This window comes from Halictus rubicundus, chromosome 17 (genome assembly GCF_050948215.1).
Source record: "Halictus rubicundus isolate RS-2024b chromosome 17, iyHalRubi1_principal, whole genome shotgun sequence".
Lineage (NCBI taxonomy): Eukaryota > Metazoa > Arthropoda > Insecta > Hymenoptera > Halictidae > Halictus > Halictus rubicundus.
Window position 1 is genome coordinate 4,249,707 of NC_135165.1, and position 21,418 is coordinate 4,271,124.

The following is a 21,418-nucleotide window of genomic DNA, read 5'->3' on the forward strand; positions in this document are numbered from 1 at the left end:
CACAACTCTATGTTTAATTTACAATTTAAGGCGATGCGGCGGGGTCGTTGGCGGGACTATCATAATGCTTGCATCCGAATGTTAGGGTTGGTTAGAGCGACATCAGCTGGTGTTGCATGTTATTGTTATCTGAAACAAGCCAAGGAAAAACGTGCGTGTTAATGAACTGTCGCACACAACGATAACACTGTGTCAATAAAAAGTAATACAGCAAACGTACACATACAGAAAATTTCTCCGCAACATTCATACACCCTTTTCACGTTCTCATTATCTAAAAATGTCCAACGTGTGTGCCTCCGAATATTGCACAATGGAATACGGAGAAATGTCAGTGTCAACACCGACATTAAAAACAAAATGACTTACGGCGAAAAGAACTAATCCCACGTTGCCGGGACCCCGTTTTCCGCGATTTCATAGTTGTTCGCTAAACAAATGTAGGACACGCGTGCGTCTAAATATTGCAGAATGGGAAATGGAAAAATGCGGAGGCGCCCTTTTATCAGGGTATATTGCGCGCGGAGGTTCGGTGCTCGCGCATCGTACAATATTCATTGATGCCGTAAGGAGCACAGCTAACTCTCACAAAGGGAGCAGAACAACGTATCGTCTTTCCTACGAAAGATATGCTTTATTATGTTTCCTCTCGTGAGCTCATCGGCAATTGCCGGAAGCGTCGTAGTATCTCCCTCCCATCCAAATTCAACGTCAGCAGACAAGGCCGTACTGACAGTCTGCGTTACGACGAGGAAACAATCTTCGTTGCGCATAATAATCTCTCGCGATACGGAGACTCTTCATACAGACCTGCCAGCCTTCGAAAATATTATCACTGGATTTTCTGCATTCGCGACAACAATTACTGCTCCACGAACCATCCAACAATGCTTCCCATAACGAAATCACACACTTACGTGCTCCTTTGCTCATCGGTTCACCGAATCCGTGTCACACGCACACACATACATAATTAAAACGTTAGACACAATACGTTCCAGAGCCGAGTTCCGAATTTGTCACGAGGTCCTGTTAACCCTTTGCACTCGGCGCTATTTTCATTCTAAAACTTTCTCTTCCGTCTTAGAATATTTTCATTTTATTCATACGAAACTGATCCGATTTTCAATACAAATTTTGTAATGTAACAAATGTTTTGTAATATTTTTTGTAATTTCTTTGAAATAATGCCACAACAATTTCTAGTGGTGCTTCAGAATCACCACTCGAGTGCAAAGGGTTAATTATTCCCACGGAGTAATTCATAAATTTCGTTAAATCTGGTATTTCTAGCGATATTAATGAAACACGAATTCAAGACAGACGAAGGATTAATCAGTCGCTCGCGAAAGTCTCGAAGAATTGATGAGAAGGGTGTCCGACGACTCGTCCGACCTAAGGGCACGAACTAACAAGATTTTGACCCGCAGGGTCTGCGAATATATGTGCCCCGCTCACGCTGACAGAACGAGGCTTATGTTAAAACGATAAAGTCCGGGTCGGGGCGCTCGTAAAAGTAACGCCGGGCCGAACATCTTCAAGATCACTTGGGATAGAGGATCTCCTTCGCCGTGCACTTTCTAGGTACACTCTCTCGCGATGAAAGCGTCGACGACGGTCCCTGCTTTAACCTAAAGGCTGACGGTGGGGTGTGACTAAACAAAATAATTTCATTCTACGCTTTCTTGCTCGTCAACGATCTTCACCTTGGCTGCACAATTGGAAAAAGGAACCGTGGTCGACAGAATTATTTTACCGAACTTGGAAATGAATTTTTAGCACAGTCTATTGCGTAGACAAAATTTTTATTGGGATCTACGAGGTGCGGTAATGTTACAGAGATCAGTGTTACGACAGACTTTGTATTTTCTGTACTGGTATTATTAACACTAGATTTACGGGACCCGTCAAAATGACGGATTCTAATATTTTTAAATTGCGAATATTGAGATTGTAAAAATGCATCCATGAGCAATTATTTAACAAATTGATTTCTTTGGGTATATATTATTTAAAAAATGGCTACAAACTTTGATCGATACATTCGTGTTATTTTTATGAAGTAATGTAAAATAGTAATTTTTAGTGCTCCGTAAACCTAGTGTTAAATAAGTGATTCTGTTTTTGTGTGACTTTTGCGTCAGAAGATTCGAAACTGTTTCTGGGTCGACACTCTGCCGACAATATTTGTTGTTAATATTGCACAATATTCGTGCACTATGACGCAAGAGATGTGTCCGAGACCTCCTTGTCAAAGTGTTAGGACCGCATTCAGCCCGTGGGAAGACGGAATCCAATCTATGGATGGAGATTCATTTAACTCACTTAACCCGGCGATCAAACACGGGCCGAGTTAAGCGTAACTTGCTTAGCGTTCACCGTGATAAAGCATATTCATCCGACCCGACGTAAAAAGCGAAAATAGTCGAATCTCTTCGGAACAGTAACGAACGGAACGTTATTGCAGGGAAATTTGATGGCGGGTAATACGCGCTTCGCGTAGGAGTGAGCATTATGCAGGGATTATGATGGGTACAGGACGTTTCATCCCTCTTAATCCCTCCTTCATGTTCGTTTTAGATGCTGAATACCTTCGATTATTGGAGACCAATAGCGCGGGTCGGGAGCGCCAGCTATATACCGTGCGATTAACTATAGTATAATTCCGTTTCGAGAAAAATATTCTACAATGTCAGTACTCGAGCCCGTGACAATATCTATTGTACGTATTTTATTGTACATCATTCCAAACAAACTTTTGCCAACTATACGTGTTCCAACAGCTAGATTTAACGCGTTTATGGTAAACCTATGGAGACATTTTACCGAGCTGTATAAAAAGAAGCCCAAGAATTTTCTTTTAAATAACAATTTCAGAAGAAATTATTCCATTATACTAATTTGAAAACTTGGTCGAATTTTGAGCGAAATTGCTGACGCTTTTAACACTCTGACTGCCAAACTAGAAACCTCAAAAATTCCATAAGATCAAAGTACGTTATTTAATGAAATAAAAATTGAAAATGATTAAATGAATGGTACTGAGTAGTCCTCCAACTTTCTTGCGTTTTACAGATCCTAAACAAATTTGGTACGACGAACATATTAACGTAAAAATTAATTTTAAAACCTGGACAAATAATTCTGTCACCCACATAAGCAGTTTACTGCCAGAAGAGTTAATTAATTAATCAATTGAGCACTATTACGCTACTTTCGGTTCATTTGAATCGTTACAAAATACAGAACCCAACTGTGCAACTAACGGAGTCAGTCAACTCGACTATTTTGACTTTGTCGAGCTTTTAGTCTATGCAGATCACTTATCCAGTAGAACAACTATGTACAGAGTGAACCTTAACATTGAACTATCCGTCTATCTATATTCAAATGCCATCAGACCAAGGGAGCAACTTAACGATCGGCCGATTAAAAATCATGAGTATAATGACTGTGATCGAACCGTCGCCGGTAAGGGCTTCTACCAAATTGTGTACAAGTTTTGATTAACATCAATGTTAATGCCGCTGCGATCCCGCTGCACGATAGACCAAAGTTCAGCGTTACCGACTGTGTGTGGTTGAGCCGGAACTCTTTTGGGAATTGTTCAATTTGCATGCGACGACCGACTATTTACTCGTAAACGACCTCGCTGACACAAGCGGAAAGAACTGGCAGCTTGTTTTCGGGTTTATGCAAACTCCGCGTTTAACAACGGGAGGGTGGCGAGGGGGGGGGGGGGGAGAGGCTGAAGTTTAATAACAAGCTGCACCCCCTCGCGTTTTGTGGCCCGCTCTTTCCGATTCACTCTACTTCGGAACTCCGCTTCTTTTCGTCGATCAAAGTCTCCCTTGTAAGCAGATTATCAGCGCCGAAGTACGTTCCGATAGCGACTGCATCCGGGGACTCGTTGCAACGGCGATAACTCTGCCAAACTTATTGTGAGAGTATCGCCGCCTACCGGCAATCCGTCATAACTTGGTCCGCAAAAACCAAGTTTTTCGGAAGTTTTTCCAGGGAAGTTTTCAAGTATTTTCGCGAGTTTCCCGGCGAATTCGCCGAAAGAACGAACGGAAGAAGAAGAACTGCTCCCGGAGAACGGGATACAAACGACTCATGAATATTCTATTGAAGGGAGAGAGGAGCACGGCGACGAGATTTCGGTGATTCACTGCCACTTAGGATGCTTTCATATTTATGCGTCCCGAAACTATCCCCCGGCCGTGTGTCCCCTAAAATGTTAAGTTTCAGTTAGCTGACAGCTCTACGTCCCGCGAAGGTATATCAGTAAACGAGTTTCTTTAGTTCTAATCCGATTGTTCACGTGATACAGGGTGTCCCGAAAGTTCAGGATCACGGATCATCCTGTCGTTGGCAAGTGTTGCGAGCTAGGTAAGCGCTCCCGATAAATTAGCGTCCGAAGCGAGATTACAGGAGCCGTTTCGCGACTGCATATTTCGGGTAACTCGCGCGCTTACGGCGTCCTTACTTCTACGCCGGTGATCGCGATTAACGTGTCATAAACCGCAAGGTTCCGAGCAGCAGTTAACTGGCCCGCTAAGCACGCAAGTCCCTTGAGCCCTGGTCCCTTTGCGGGCAGCCTCTCCGGCGAATTTTCACCCCCGTACCCGTGCCAGACCTTAAATTCCTATCGTATCGACCTCTCCCCCCCCCCGTTCTCCGACAGTCGATACTTATTTAATTAATCCCATTATTAGTCTGCGGGTCCTCGCACGTTCGTAGCGAATTCCGATAAGCGGACTCTGGCGGATCTTCGTGTATGCGCATACAAATTTTTCGGAAAAAGCTTGGCAAACACTTCGACTACTTTATGGATGCCGCAAGGAATTCATTTTTCGATGAAACGCGTCTTCTTCTAGTTCTCTGTTTTATATCTTCCATAAAGATTCGCGACATTCACTGACAAGCGATAGAACATGCGAAAGTTTCAGAGCAGAGACGTACGATACAATTTGAAAATAAAAATAGCGTTTGAAAAACACGAGGTAACCTTCAAATAACCATTTCTTAATTAGATCATATTAATCTATATAAAAAATTACGAAAAGAATATTGCAGCACAATGTATAATCATATATGAAAGAGTTAAGAATATATTAATACGACTGGACTGTTAATGTCTGCTTTGTCGTAGACCGTTTGTAAACAATTGTGATACTATGCACACGGTGACGTCTTTGCGCGTGTCGCTCTATGAAAAATGATCTTTTTTTCGTCCACGCGGCTGTAATGCAATTTTCGAGTTCGAAATAGCTGGCATGCCTAAGCCACGTTGGTATTTTGGGCCGCGCGTTACGCATGTTATGGAAATTTATGCGACATAAATAGCCCGAATGCAAAATTCCTCGATCATATTCCGAAATGTTGTATTGTGAATTCGAAATACGCGGACGCGTATAAATTTGCGTTCCGCGTGCAGCTTCGGAGCACTGTTTCAAATAATAATTAATTTCACCTCGTTTATTTTTCGCCTGCATACATTATCGGTCGCGCCGTTTCCGCGGTACCATGCCAACTCTTTTATAAACAATGGCGATTGCGAGACGCTTCCCGCGCGAAATTGACTTACTAATTAGCAGAAGACTTTTTCGCTTTTTCAGTATCACGAAAAATGATGACAAATTGATGCGATCTATTTGAAAAAATTGGGAAACTATTACAGAAGAATATTAAGAAAAAATTGATATTTTTTATGTATAGGGCTGTAGAAATTTTCGGTGCCCTTTACTTTTGGCACACCCTGTGTGAATTTCGGCACAGAAACCGCAATTTTGAACGGTACAGTGCCGTGACGTTATTGAAGGTTGTTCCTTCAATTTCCACAGCTGATGGAATACAGAAGTGCGGCAGACATCTGACGCAGGTTAATTGAGAAATCGACAATTTGTCATGGATATTTCCGAGTGTACGTGACTGGATTTCCTTTTTGTCCCGGCGGGTATAGCGGTCTGTTAAAAACGGCGATTCGGCACGTAATTATACCGTGTCCTTATTGGAAGAGGTGCTCTTACCGGTTTTTGGCAAGCGCAGCAGTTTCGCAACGACTTCGGTTGCACAGAGCGTAGACCCGACTGAAGCAATTACCGGCAAGAAATTGAAATCGATCTACGTATTCTGGAACTATCGTCTGCTCGGACGATAATAACACATCACTCAATAAGTCCTCGGCCCGACACATATATGGCAACATTGTTGACAGACCCACGTGATTTCCGGGTAGTACTAACCTTCAAACAGTACGTGTCAAAATTTCATGGCATTCTGACCGTTAGTTTAGAGGTTACAGACGTTTTAGTGACCCCAGTTTTGTAATTTTCAAGACACTGTTTTTTGATGGGGAAAAATACTGTTGGAGCCAAACAGTGGCTTGATAAGCATTATGGGGACTCTGCACCAGGGAGATCAACTATTATCGACTGGTATGCTGAATTTAAACGCGGTCGTACAAGCACCGAAGATGCAGAACGCTCTGGTCGCCCAAAATCGGCAGTTTTGTTCCGGAAAACATAAAAAATGTCCACAAAATAGTTTTAAAAGACCGTAAAATGAAGTTGCGCGAGATAGCTGACACCTTGAAGATATCAGAAGGTAGTGTCTTTGCAATTTTACATAAAAATTTGTGCATGCGCAAGTTGCTCTTGAAGTGTGTGCCGCGTTTGCTCACACCGGACCAGAAACAACGCGTCGACGATTCAGAGCGCTGGTTGGAGCTGTTCAAGCGAAATAAAAAGGATTTCTTGCGTCGGTATGTGACAATGGATGAAACATGGATCCACCACTACACGGCTGAATCAAAAAGATCGTCCAGCTGAGTGGACAGCAGCCGGTGAAAGTCGTCCAAAACGACGAAAAACTCAAAAGTCGGCTGGCAAGATTATGGCATCCGTAACAGGAGCGTTGGAATGAATGTATCACTCTTGAAGAAGAGTATGTCGATGAATAAAGTGGAATTTCTAAAAAAAAATTGTTTTTCTTAGTTAGACCGGAGACTCATTGAGTGATGTGTTATCAGATTGCGTCACGAGATAACGGTTCCCATTTTTAAATAACCGCACAGTCGCGAGCGTCTTCCTTATTTCACTGTACGCGTTGTACGTCACAGGAAGAAACCGTTCCACTCGAAACTGGATGCAATCATTACTCGGTTGGAACGTTGTGCGCCGTTTATTTTGATGAGAGAAATTCCGGCGACGTCTGCGTGGCCACGGAAATGAAATATTTCGATCGACCGCAGGACAGTCGTGCAAGGTTTATTCGTTCCCCGAAAAGCTATTCTCATCCTCTCGAACGACTATCTCTTGATATTACCAGCTTCCACTCTGAATTCCGCCGCACGAACATCCTGATGGGCCACTTTTCTTTCCTCCCAATCTTCTTCTCCCGGATTCTCGGACAGTTCCCGATCTAGGTCTCCTGTTCTCTCTCTCTTTTCCGGTGTTATTCGCCGATTGAGAGAACGATCGACCGGCAAGACGGCGAAAGAAAGCGAAAGGAAAACGCGGGGAACGATAAAAGGGAACGGGAAACAATGAATTCGGAAACGTCCTATCGGAAAAGAGAAATAACCGCGTTACGGGCCGAGCATGCAACCGTAAAACACGTCGGATGAGCGGAGAGCAATCAGCGGTTTGCTGTACACGCTACCTTTACATCTATATTTCTCATTTAGCGGCCAAAGATGTTCCCGTTCCTCCGGCGCGATAAATTCTCGCGTGAAAGACGCCTATTGGATTGCTTCCTTACGTTCATCCTTACCGGCCCAAAACGAGGAGGAAACTGATGGGAATTATTTCTGCGATACGGCATTTATCGTCGGAAAAATACCGGGCTCCCTTTGTGCAGCTGTTTTTGAGACATTGATGCGTTTCAGATGGGCTAAAAGAAAAATTGAACAGCTTCGTTATAAATAAGATGTTGGATTCTGGTTAGGATCTCTTGTGAACCGCTAATAACCGCAGAATCTGCGTTCACTTCTTACAGTGAAATCTCTGTGTGACTCATTTTTAATACTTTTCGTCAACAACCAATCTTAACCCATTAGCTGCCACGATTCCTATTTGGGGATTTTGGAATTTCACGTACACCACTCGACGCTAGAAATATATTTGGTACGTCTGACAGTTTAGTTTTATTCTTTCATTCTAAAATTTGACAGTTAATGAGTTGAAGTATCACGATTTTACAATTCTACAATTTTATCTGTGCTCGTTATAAACTCAAGTTCATCGCTCCGCACGGCGTCAGCGAATTTCCGCGCATCGACTAGAAAGATATTGTGCGCAACAACTGAAATTCCTCGAGCTTTCTTCAGCCTTTCCTCGTCCTTTTCGCCGCTACCGGAAGAGGGGGGTCTAACGAGTGCTTCCACGTAAGTTTCGCAGTGTGATAGACGGCGAGGCTCTCGTTTCGTGCACGCAAACGAAGCGAAAAATCGGGGTAAAAGTACGACTTCACAAAGGGTTCGAGAGAAGAACCTATTCCTCAAACGACTGTAAGAACTTTATCCCTTTCATACGACACGTTCTTATAGATAAAGAGGGGCTCTTTCGCGCTGTACAGCTCTGCACTTTACTTAATCCTGAAAGACAGAGCAAGACAAAGTGCACAAACTTCAGGAAACTACGGCCCCTCTAAAAGACCTCACCTTTCACTGGCGAAACTTTCGCTGTTGCGAATCACATAGTCGCGCCACCGGGGGGTTGAAATTTGAGTTTCCGGGGGGGTTGAAATTTGAGTTTCCGAGGGGGTTGAAATTTGAGTTTCCGGGGGGATTGAAATTTGTGTTTCCGAGGGGGTTGAAATTTGAGTTTCCGGGGGGTTGAAATTTGAGTTTCCGAGGGGGTCGAAATTTGAGTTTCCGAGGGGGTTGAAATTTGAGTTCCCGGGGGGTTGAAATTTCAGTTTCCGAGGGGGTTGAAATTTGTGTTTCCGAGGGGGTTGAAATTTCAGTTTCCGAGGGGGTTGAAATTCGAGTTGCCGGGGGGGTTGAAATTCGAGTTGCCGGGGGGGTTGAAATTTGAGTTTCCGGGGGGGTTGAAATTTGAGTTTCAGGGGGGGTTGAAATTTGAGTTTCCGAGGGGGTCGAAAAATCTCAATTTTGGATCCTGTCCTACATTGGAGTTTCATAAACTTCTACTATTTCAATTAACCTTAAATTATTCCTGTTCGCTAGGAGCAGTTGCACGCAATACAGCAACAATAATATCACGCAAGAAAAGCACCGAATTTAAAGAAAGATGTCGATGAAAAATGCATACATTCTATCCGTGTGCCGGAAGGTCAATGCACAAAGATGCAGCAGGGCAAAGTTGTCGCACGACTCGCGACAAGCTGCGCGGATGCTGCCACATAGTTGCCCCATTAGGGGGCACGTGGTTGAAATTTGAATATCCGAGGGGGGTGTAAAAATTTCATTTTGAAACCCACTCCCCTACTTAGAAGCGCCCTACATTCGCGTTTCGCGCAACACTGTGTTGCATCGTTATTGCAGCCACGTTTGTCGGATGTTCGGGAACGGTGCACCCGCAGATAGGGGAACGACGACGCAATACTTATTGTTCACCTGGAAATCGTCTCTGGTATCGGGTGTTGCAACGTCGTCGCTCATGTTCTCGCGACCAAGTCTGGCTTTAAAGTTCGAAGAGATTTATGAACACGCATCGCGGACGAACTCGACCCTGGACGGAAGAGAACCGGTGGAGTGAACTTGTCTTGCGACGGAGGACACGGGGCCTCCAACAAATCTTCGAGTTCCGTGGCAGGGTCTGCGACGCCAATGGATGGGCCCTTATAGACGGACAGATAGATGTGTTCAGGCTAGGCAGCCTATAATTTCCAGACGGTGCGCCGAAGAAGACAGCGATATCGCGCGCCGGGGGACCTTAGACATTTCGTTCGGCTGATTTACATAACAGATACTTTACGTGCACGTAACTTAAATTGTCGAGCGTTCCGTCCCACCTCGAACCTGACCGATTTATCGTACATAAATTAGCCCCGAACACTAACGACCGAACGGAATCGGATCTCCCTCTCTCTCTCTCTCTCTCTCTCTCTCTTTCTCTCTCTCTGTGTACATTGCGGCTGACCTGTTCGCGCGCACCGAGACTCCACCACTTTCGCCAGGACAATTGGCTCTAGCCGGGAAGAATCCTCGGGGAATGGAAGCTTCGAGAGGTTTCGGACGTCGGTATCCATTATCGTTTATACTACGTCCATACCGCATGCAATATTTATCTTAGAACAAACCGCTGCGCCAGTTTAACCTCCTGACTGCCCGTCACACGGCGAACCAACTCCGTTTATTCAACCGACCAATTTTTGGCTGGAAAAATATCTTTGCCCCCTCAATTGAACGTCGACGAACATATTTTTTTATAATCCCTCCGATCTTCGCGTTAAAGGAAATTTTCACCCTTTGCGCTCGAAGCCATTTTTACTCTAACACGAAACATTTCTTCCGACCTAGAATATTTCCCTTCTATGTATATTTTTGCATGCTGTACATACGAAAATGGTGCAATTTACTCGTACAGTACTGAAATGTTTAGTGATTTATTGAATACAAATTTAATAATGTAAAAAATATTTTTAATAATGACACAGGAATTTTTAGTGGCGCCTTACAGTCGCCATTCGAGCGCTAAGGGTTAATCCGATATCGGGGCGATTCTTTCAAGTGAATGTAGTGGTATTAGGTCGTCCCATAAGTTCGTGCCGTTTACTCTTGGTACCATTTAAATTCTAAAAATAAAATATGTGATCACCCTTTCATTCCACAAACTCCTCTGACCTTTTTGGCAAAGACATCATACCGTCGCTATAAAATTTCTGCGGTTTTTCATTAAAATACTTTTCAATGGTGAATAATATAAAGATATCCACGGCACGAACTTATGGGACGACCTAATTACTTTATTTTGTTCCCCTTAGGGTTACAATTCAACTCACCCTTCCTTCCTCGCGCCGCTCCTGCCCGAACCTTACCTTTCAAGTGAATGTACTTAATAGGAATTTTTTAAATACTCAACTCTCAACATATTTGGCAGAAGAATATTTTTCCCTGGAGATGAAGAATATTTCTGTATTTTTTTTTTTCATAATGATCCGTCCACTTGTTGCGATTAAAAAAGTTTGTTACAGCTGCTGACGTTTTAACGACTCGAGGTTGTAGGAAACTTTGAAAATTTAATAGCATTTGGATTAATTAGGATGTCCCGATGAAATGCAGGATAAAGGGTGGCCCTTAAAATCTGTGCCGAGATTGTCAAATCAGTTCGACGAGTTGAGGTACAGAGTAATCTTTGGCACCGTCGGGCTTAGAGCAAACTGTATAACCCGTCTTCAGGAAATCGTGAATGTACAAAGCTACGCAAAGCTGTATAAAGCTTAGCTAAGCTTCCGTGTTGTTCCATTGTCCCCTTGATGTTCCGTTCATCCAAACCGTCTGCCGCTTTACGGGAAACTTGCCACCGCCGACACATCCGTGAGCAATGCGCGCCGAATATTTCAAAGTGAATACCAGAAATTGTTTTCTGCTTGCGTTGTTTTTGCCTCCGACTTGCGATTAAATGCTGGAAACGTTCGCTGACTTCGCTCTGATCTTTGTGAACATTCTCTAACCCAAGTTAATGGAAAATAGGACTGTTCGCCTCGTAAAAATATTTTTACACAATTTTTACGAGGAGCTCCTGCGCTCCCGTAGACCTTTCCAATTAGTTTTAATCAATACTGTATATAATGACCACCAACAAGTGTAGGCTACTGTAAAAATTTGTGTACAATGTTCAATCCCGTCCGAATAGATTGCGATAAGTTTTTCAACTCTACATCGTCCAGTTTTCTTGCAATAAATTCCTAAAGATGACCTATTTTTGTAGTTCAGTGGGCAGTACGAAAGGCAGACTTCTTTTATCAACAAGCGTAGCGAACGTCGCCTGCGATAAGAAACAATAAATTCAGTGAACTGTAAGAATTCTCTATAATACTCAATCATGCTCGAACATGTAACGAAGTATTTTAACATCATTCGGTTTTCTCGCAATAAATTCCTGAAGATAACCTATTTTTGTAGTTCAGTGGCCACTATGGGAGACAGACATTTTTTTACCAACAAATGCAGTAAACGTGGTCTGCAACAGCGTACTGTAAAAATTTGCCTAGGATATTCATTCATGCTCGAATACATACCAACAAGTTTTTTATCTCCAGATTATTTAGTCTTCCTGCAATAAATTCCTAAAAATTGTCAGACAGCGGATTCAGATACGCCGAAGAGGTGCAATATGCTTTCTTCAAGTAAATATTTTTCTGGCCGACTGTACCTCGGAAAATGGATGGCCTGCATGAAACAGGGCTTTCGCTCGCAATCAGAGTCGCGAAAGTGTCTTCGGCCAGTCAAAACTCGTGAACTCGAGCGAACGTAACGCGTCGGGGCGAAAATTTAAGTTTATGGACAGCGTTCAAGTTCTAACTTCAATCGCCCGGTGTCATAAATCCGGACTTCTTTGGCGGAAACGAGATTATCGTTAAGCGTATATCTTACAAATCGCTGCGGAAAATATGGAGACGGATCCTCGGGTAGTCTTGTCACATCATTGTTAAACTTCTGGACGTGCTTGTCCGTACGCGAAAATAGGATGCTGAGAACCGAGCGGCCATTTTCCGAGCTCAGGCAAACTGGAATTTCGTTGTGCAGCCATAAACTGTCGCGGAATGGTCACAGTGAGACTCAGTTTTATTAGGTATTCGAACAAGTTTCGGCCGTTCTTTTCGCATATAAAAGTCTCTTGTTTGCATGGTAAAATAGAGAATACCTTATTCAAAATACTTCCCATCGTTAGCCATAATCTTTTCGTACTTCTCACGTAGCGAACATGGGGTGTCACTCTGCTCAACTTTAAACACGCATAACTTTTCAACCAGCGAATTCCGCACACTTAAACTTCGATTTTTTGGCACTCTCTCGTCGAAATCTACAGGATTGTATAAAAGAAAGTTGAAAATTTCTGGGTTGCCAAGCTGAAGTTTAACCCATACTATCAGCTCTATTAGTAAATTGCAAACTTATTCCAGTGGGCTAGAAAAATCCGAATTAATTAGGACACGTGTATTAATTTCAGTTGTATTCGAGGTTCGTATGCAACAGAAGATATCTGAGACTCGGATAATCGATTTTACCTTGACAAGTAAATCTGCGTTCAAAAGATCCAATCAGCGGCTGACGAAATAAATTGTGCAGCATGCATCGACGGAAATGCCGGGAAACTTTGGAGTAAACCAACGTTTTTGGACGGTCAAAGTTTCCCTGTTGGTCGCACCGTCGTCCCAGCGAACTGTTAAACCGTCTGCTACACTAAGCTACCGGCGACCGTGTGCTCCTATTTGCATCTTATCCGGTGACCTTATTAACATTGACGCAGCACTTTATTCCCGTTTGTACAAGGCTTGCCGGTTAACCGATATCCCCCTTCGTTTATCTTCCAGGTTATCTCTGTTTGCTCAAGACGGGAAAATCATTTTTTCCTTTTGTTTACGATTCAATTCCGGGAGAAGTTTTAAGGATTTCCAGAGAGTCTCTCGCAATTCGTTCGACACACAGGAGAGATCCTGGAAACAGGTCAGCCGAGCAACTCCTTTGTTTTTTCGATCCGAGACAACTATGTTTGTTGACCGACGTTTCCCCCTACCCTTACTTTATTGCGTTGGATGAAATAAATTTTCTTGGAATTCCCTTCTCCACCGTTTTACCTTCTAACAGTTTCTCTCGGACCATTAGGTGTGAACGCACGGTGGAGCCATTTTGTGTTTGAAGCGTCATTAAACGCCAACGTTGCGTCAGATAAAATCGAACTATGACACGTCGAGAAGGTAGTGTCAACTGAAAAACGAAAAGTAAATATAACTATAAAATGGACGTTAACATTAAACGTTAAGATCATTTCAGTGAAAATGCACCTGTCGTTTACCAGCTCAGAAAGGTAGTATCGTTTCATGAAGCATCGAATGAATTATTCGACAGCCATCGATTCGTTCAACTTGCTGTGTCGAAGCATCGAGGAAAATGAAAGTATTAAGCAGCAGTATTAACTGTTATTATACGCATCGTGTATTGTGCATACAGTTAATGTTATCATGTTACGAATTAACGTATTCAAACAACGAATAATATGCATTGATTGTTCCTGTACGATGCCATAAAAATACAATACCAGGTTCTTTAATATAATTTCAGTGAAATTGTAATTTACTCCTGTGTACCCACCACGTATTCACTAGCATCTAGATACAATAATGTATTGTGTTACCTTTCAGTAAAATTGTAAAGAATTTTTCCCGTTTATGCGCTCCCTACACAATGAATAACTTAACTAACTAATCACTGAACGTGGACGAACATTCGTTTCTCCACGAGTACAATCCATGCACGCACAAAACGAATGATTCGCAGGTACACTAAAAGCTGGATGACTCGCTTAACCCTTAAATGCATGAGTGGGGTCCGCAAAGGACCCCAGTGTTGGATTTTGTGTTAAAACATTTTTAGCCACGCCATTTGTGAACTGAGAGCTCAGCTATTTGCTTCTGTCAATATTTAGGTTATGTTTAACGTGTTTACAGAAATAAATTGTTGCTGTAATCAAAGTTAGCGAGGAATTAGGCAAGTGGGGTCCTCAATGGACCCCATGTATGCCATTCATGTTCCTAATATTTAGTTTACCTATGCACTTAAGGGTTAATTATTGATAAGAAGGTGAAACGTATGCGCGTGTATTTAATTATTGATGAAAGAAGTCTTAAGTCAATTAAGGAGACGGAAGTTCTAGCGCACGTAATTACGCGCGCCCAGGTACCGCCGAACGTTCATTAATAGTAGCTCAAGGCGCGACATTATTGGGTGTATTATTTGATATCCAATTCCCTACACAGTATAACCAGATATTGGCCGGTTCGCCGCCATTACGTGGTTCGGACTATTAGGGTGTTCGCCCTCGATTACTCCCTAGGCCGTTGCAATTTCGATTCTTACTTCCATCTCCTGTATCGATCTTCTCTCGAGCAGGAAACACGGTCACCCGATTACCTGTTCGCCACAGTTGGCGCTTCTGAGACGACCATCGACACCTGACAGACAGTTGTGCCAGCAATGAGCAGGCAGCATCGCTTTTTCGCCTAAATTCACTCAGTTTACACTGGGTTTGCGGAAATCGTCAAAATTACGGCTCCTAACATTTTTAATTCACCAGTATTGAAACGGCGGGGGTACCCTCCATCAGGAATTATTCAACAAATTTGTTCCTTTGGGTAAATATTATTAACCAGTTAACCGTGGAGTTTAATTTGGAAAATCCCTCACGGCGCGGAATTAAAATCAAGCAATGACGAATATACTATATATTATATATTATAAAGGCCAAAGCCCTTGTAAAGCTAAATGAGAAAGAATGACTTTTTTATTCGATAAGAATTTAACAATTCATTAACGTTAACTGCACCGCAATAGAGTTTCGGATTGACGAGTATACTCGTCAATCACAGTTAACTGGTTAAAAAGAAGCCTAAAAATTTGGACAGACACATTCTCGTTATTTTGGTAAAGTAAAATCACTCCGAGTGTTCCGTAAACCAAGTGTTAATTCTTTCTAGAGTGATTTCTCTATATATGTCGCCAAGGCCTGGATGGTAAACGTCGCGGAATTATCCCCACTACCGCGGGTTATACCTCATGAGGAGCCACGAAGCTCGAGGGACCTTGGAGATAGAAAGATCTTTCTGTCGGGTTTCGATTCCTTGCGATTGACGTAGAAGATTTTTATATGCTGCATAATGATCCGCAGTCCATGATGAGTCCATAGAAATATGAAAATCTGCATTTACCCTTAAATTACTTGCAGAAAAATCTGCAGTCTACTAATGAGTATGGTATCTTGAATCTGATTAATCGTTAGTTTCACGAGATAGTATCAAGTAGACCGCAAAATCATGCTGAAACATGATTATGCCGTAATTAACGTCCGACGCGGCTCAAGTTAATCGTAATTATGACCACGGACATACTCTGCCCGATTTTTCTGCGCTGATATCCAGCGGAGGTTTTGCCCCCCGGTGGAAATTATGGCAGCCTTTTTCTAATTATTCGAAAACGCAATAAGTTTCCGTACGCAAAAAACAACAACGGTGTCAATTGCAAGACACAGGAGCTGAATATAAATTTATATTTCCCACTAACAACTTTGACAACAATACTCTGAAAGTCTTTTAATCTTTTCGCTGGTTTAAATTGCACCTATTCGTTCTTGTCAGAAATGCATAAAAGCCGGAGTGACATTTACACAAGGCGGATTTTATGCATCTATGACAAAAGCGAGTAGATGTAATTTAACACGGCAAAAACGTTAGAAGGATTCAAAAAGTGCTGTTGTGCTATTTTCAATCCATTAAACACATTAGAAAAGAAAACAAATTTTGATTTCACTCCAGTTTGTTGCAATTCCGGTAGAAAATTTTTATTTTGCGTAAAAATCCGCTGTCTAGGTATATCAACACGCTATCATCGCCGGTTACTATAAACCGAAGCTGTAAATAATGAATATACCTGCACAATGTTGTTCGATGGGAATATATTTTCGACAATCAATGAAATCTAATTTAAAACGAAGACTCTCGTGGACAGAACTTTTATTGCGCGATTTTATTTATCTATATACAAGAATGGATCCCGGTGAATGCGAACAACAAAACGAAGAATTCGATGTTAGAATTGATCAATACAGAGCATGCATAGCGCCAACGATGACAATAGAAGCACCTATAGTGTTGAAAAAAAAAAAGTGAACTACGAATTTATTGTCTTTGTAAGAGCTCCTCTGTTGAATTGCACTGTTTAACACCAATTTTACGTTTGCCCGAGAGCAAAATCGAATTACACCGCGCGATAAGGCGGACCTTCTTTCTCGAGAAACGGTGTTATTATTTAAATGAGAAAACAGAGTTTATAAGTGGTACAGATATAAAAAGCTCGATACTAGTAAAACACTTTCATCTCAAACGATAACAATCCTTTGCTAACGTTCGTGTGGCTATTTTCGCAGCAGCGGGTCTCCACGTGCCAGAACCGAGGCTTATCTCTCTAACATCCGTCATCAACACGTTGCAGACTTAACTAACAATGTACAAGCTCGAGTAACGTTTACTTTATCGGTCAGCATCTCTGTCGGAGAAATCGCACGACTATAGTTCTCTATTACAACCGAACTCAAGGTTCTTTTAAATATGTAAAATTATGCATGTTTCAAATTAATAATTTTTTCTGATTTAAACTGTACAGGAATAATCGGTTAAAACATATACTCTTACACAACTATTTCTGTGGGTCAACCATCTCCATGTATATTTTTAACTAAAATATGTTGTGTAGAAATTTATATTTTTAATCTCGCAGCACCTCGGTGTACATTCATTAATGCTTTGGCTAGGGGTGGCTCACCGGTATGAATTTTTAATTACTCCGAGAGACCCAAATAATTTCCGGTTAAATGAAAATTTCAAGAAAACTTAATCAATTCTATTACTGAAGGGAGCTTCCTGGTTTACCGAAAGAAACCGCTATCGCAACTGAGAAGTTCATTAAGAGATGCTTGATTATTAAAGTTCGACGTCTAGGAAACTGCAGGGTAGACCGCGGATCGTGAAAAAGAAAAACGTGCTAATTCGATCGCGGGGAACAGAATCGAGATAAGACAGTATCGATTCGTTGAACAATTTTAAAAGATCGAGAATAAGGTAACAGTATTTTTAAATATTTCTGAAGTCGTTACAATTTTTGATTGCCCTCGGTCAGATTTGTCATAAGATCTACAATCTATAGATAACCGACGTCAGATGAATTATGTATATATACAGAACTACTAAACAAGCCTACACAGCTCCAGAAGTGACCAGTGTCTTCTAAAAGTGACACGATTGAATTTAATTAATATAACAGAAGAAATTTATTCATTTTTCAAGTATCTGGATAATTGAAGCCGCGACAAGACCGGCGATGGCTCGGACGGTTGAAACAGAAATTGGGGGAAGGGGAAAAATCTATTTCTGAAAGTCTGGCGTCTTGATTAATATTGTGAGGTTGCAAATTTTACACGTCCCCTCTGCTGACCCAAATTCACCTTTGATGCGTGTTATCGGAGGGCTGGTCCACCCTCTGTCTGGTCGACCGGGTCTCAAACGGCTCAAGAGCACTCCTAGCTGGATTCCCGGGAAACAATATAGTACCGTTTAATTAATTGCGTGCCGTTTCGCGCCGAGCACATCCTCGCGCACCTTTCAGGACTTGACGTTTACCGAACCGTGATCAAATCTGTCAGACGTACAATACAATTCAAAAGTCCGACAGTTGCGCCGGCTCGTCCACACCCCTCCATCACGTTTTCATACGATTCGTCATATCCTACAATGAATTCATTCTACAGCTTTGTTCGTTATATCACTCGTTCGTCATACACTACGTCCGCGTACGTATACGGGACGAGTCAGCAAGAATTGCTATTGCTTTCATGAAAAAAATTAATACAACCGGAAAACAACAGTACTGCTGCATCGGTTTCAGCTGATTAATATTATTGAGAAAAGAAATAAATGTCTACGTAGCTATCTTGCAAATAAGATAATTTTTATTTTGTATAAAAATCCAGAGTCCCACCTTTTCTCCCATTTATTTTATGAGTAATCAACGAATCTGGTAGCAAATATAAATTTAAAACTAGGTTAAAATTAACCTAGCACTTAATGCATTCTGAACACGATATAAATGAACTAAGAGCGTACGAATATTGTGATGCGAATATGCAATATGAAATTGACTTAAATTTTGTGCAATGCACACGTACGTCAATTGATAACGAAATCAGAACTTCTAGTCCTCTTGGAGAACTGTGACGGGTTCATCGGCTGAAGGCTTTTTGAAAAATAAATCCAAAGCTGTCCGTTTCAGTCCGGATTTTTTAACGTTTTTTCTCCGTGCTCGTTGTAAGCGTTTTGATTTAACGAGAAAAAACGGTTCGGGTGTGGCATTCGTCCGTTGCAGGTTCGTTCGTTGCGAGCAAGAAATTATTTAAATTATTGCACGTTGCATACAACAACGTTTTGGATCGGAGAAGCCGCACAGGAAAATAGAGAAACCTAATTGCGCGGAATGAGAGCGGCTCACGAGCTCTAAACGATCCTTGGCAAGGTTTCCTCGGAACTGCGGACCTTTCTAATTTCCTCGAACGCTTTCAGTGGTTATTAAAAATTCGTGTGATATTAGAAAACATCAAAATGGTCGAGAAAATGTTTTAAGGGCAATTATTGATGTGCAAAGGAGTGATCGAGTCGATGTTTTCGAGAAGATTGAAAATTTGTCGTCATTAGCAGCGGCCCGAATGAAGGATTCCGCTCCCCAGGAAGAAATCGACGCTCGTCACGAGTTTATATCAGATCGAACTTCTTTAGAAATAGCTTCGTCCACACTTCGGAGCAATTACCGACGTCCAAGTGTGCTGGAAAATCGTTATTCTTCGCAACATTGGAAATTTTATGACAGTTGCTGAAACGAACACTTCTATTCTCCTCGAAAAATTGTCACTTTTATCAGATTTCATCGGATCGAACTACTCCAGAAGAGATTTCGCCCACGCTTTCGCACTGTTATCAATCTCCGAGCGCGGTAAAGAAGTTGGTTATTCTTCAAAATATCGAAAATCTTCCGACCTCTCTACCAGTTTATACGGAATTCGAGTGCTTTAGAAAAGAGTGTATCCTCGCTTTGCAGCAATTATCGATTTCAACGGATTCGAGAACGCGGTTATCATTCAAAATATTGCGGACGGTGCAAACAGAAACCGTTCCCTTCGAAAACATTGAAAATCTTGCGAATAAACAACCGCTGAAACGAAATCTTCCATTTCCTCGGGAATGTCGTCACTCCTGTGAGTTTACGTTCGATCGAACTGCTTCGGAAACAGCTTCGGTCACGTTTTCGAACAATTATCGATATTCCAGAGTACGTACATTACACTGTCATCTTCGAAAGCGTTGAAAATCTGTGAACATTGATACCGAAGCGACGAATCGTTGTTTTCCAGAAAAATCGCTACCACAAAGTCCTTCAAAAAAATCCTTTCTCCATATTCTGGAGCAATTACAAATTTTCAAGCCAGAAAATGGTTCCTCTAGAAAAGGAGAAATCTCTCCATTAGAGATCTTGAGTCATCTGTTGAACAATCGATTTCTGTTTTCCTGTCGCCACTTGTTTGAGTTTATATTGCACCGAAGCGCTTCGAAGAATCTTTTCACAGTTTGCAGCAATTACCAATTGTCAACGATGCAAGAAAGTAGTTGTTCCGCAAAACATTGGCGATCTTAAGTCGTTAACATCTGCTGAAACGCTTTTACAAGTTTTTATCGAGCTAAAGTGCTTTACAGAAACTTTTGTCCACCGCTCCAGCGAAAGTATCGACTTTCGAGGATGCAATAAAGCATTTGTTCGAGGAAATCTTGAACAACACAACAAAATCTTCCGACAATTATTCACGCCCAGGGACGCGAAGAAGACGAACACCCCGAAATCGTTCATTTTCACTGAAATACAGTTTTTACTCTATATATGTCCCAAATACCTAGCCAATAAAAGTCCCAGAACTATCCCCACTGCCACGGGGTACCCCGTGAGGGGCCCAGGTCGCATGGATCAAAGAATACTATCTCCTGGCCGATACATGTCCGTGCCTAGACCCGTCTTTTGGACATAGATAGTGTAACCACTGTATCGTCACTCTCACGAGTCTACGTCACATCGAAATGCTTCGGAAAAGATTTTTAAAGCGTTCAGAGAGTCTCCCGACACGAATGCTTTCCTGAAGCGATTACTCTTGTTCCCCAAGAAAAATGTCCACCCGGTACATGAAGTTTTTCCGCGTCGCATAATTCCGACATTACTCAGGGCAATCAAGTTACGTTGTCCGGCGTGTACAACGTCGGATGAAGTTGATGCATAATAATCGAGGTCAAACTTGCCGAGGGAGAGAGATGTCTGTCTCTGTTACAAAGGGTGGAACGGACGATACACCGAAAGGGCAGAGATTAAATAATGGGGCAGCGTGTCTCCTGTTGGAAGATTACCCGGCAACTTTTCGCTAAGATCAATCCCTTTGCCACGGGGTCGCCTAAAGGCTGCCAAGCCAGGCTATTCGGCAACAGGTAGAGTAATACATTACGCGCGGATAGTAACCTGCGGCCTCGGCATGCTAAAATCGCTGTTCGCAGGATGTTACCCAAATTATACCCGTCATTAAATTTCTGGCCCGCCGTGAAAGCGACGCGCCGATGATACAGAATGGTTGTTGAAACGATAATAGCAATT

General features: G+C 42.2%; 1 long non-coding RNA gene across 1 annotated transcript; it reads left to right on the forward strand.

The window, feature by feature from the left end:
• The first annotated feature begins 1,141 nt into the window (after nt 1–1,141).
• Nucleotides 1,142–15,547, forward strand: LOC143362486 (uncharacterized). Its single transcript, XR_013083645.1, has 2 exons — nt 1,142–1,239; nt 15,343–15,547. It is a non-coding gene; the product is annotated as an uncharacterized LOC143362486 (long non-coding RNA).
• The last annotated feature ends 5,871 nt before the right edge of the window (nt 15,548–21,418 follow it).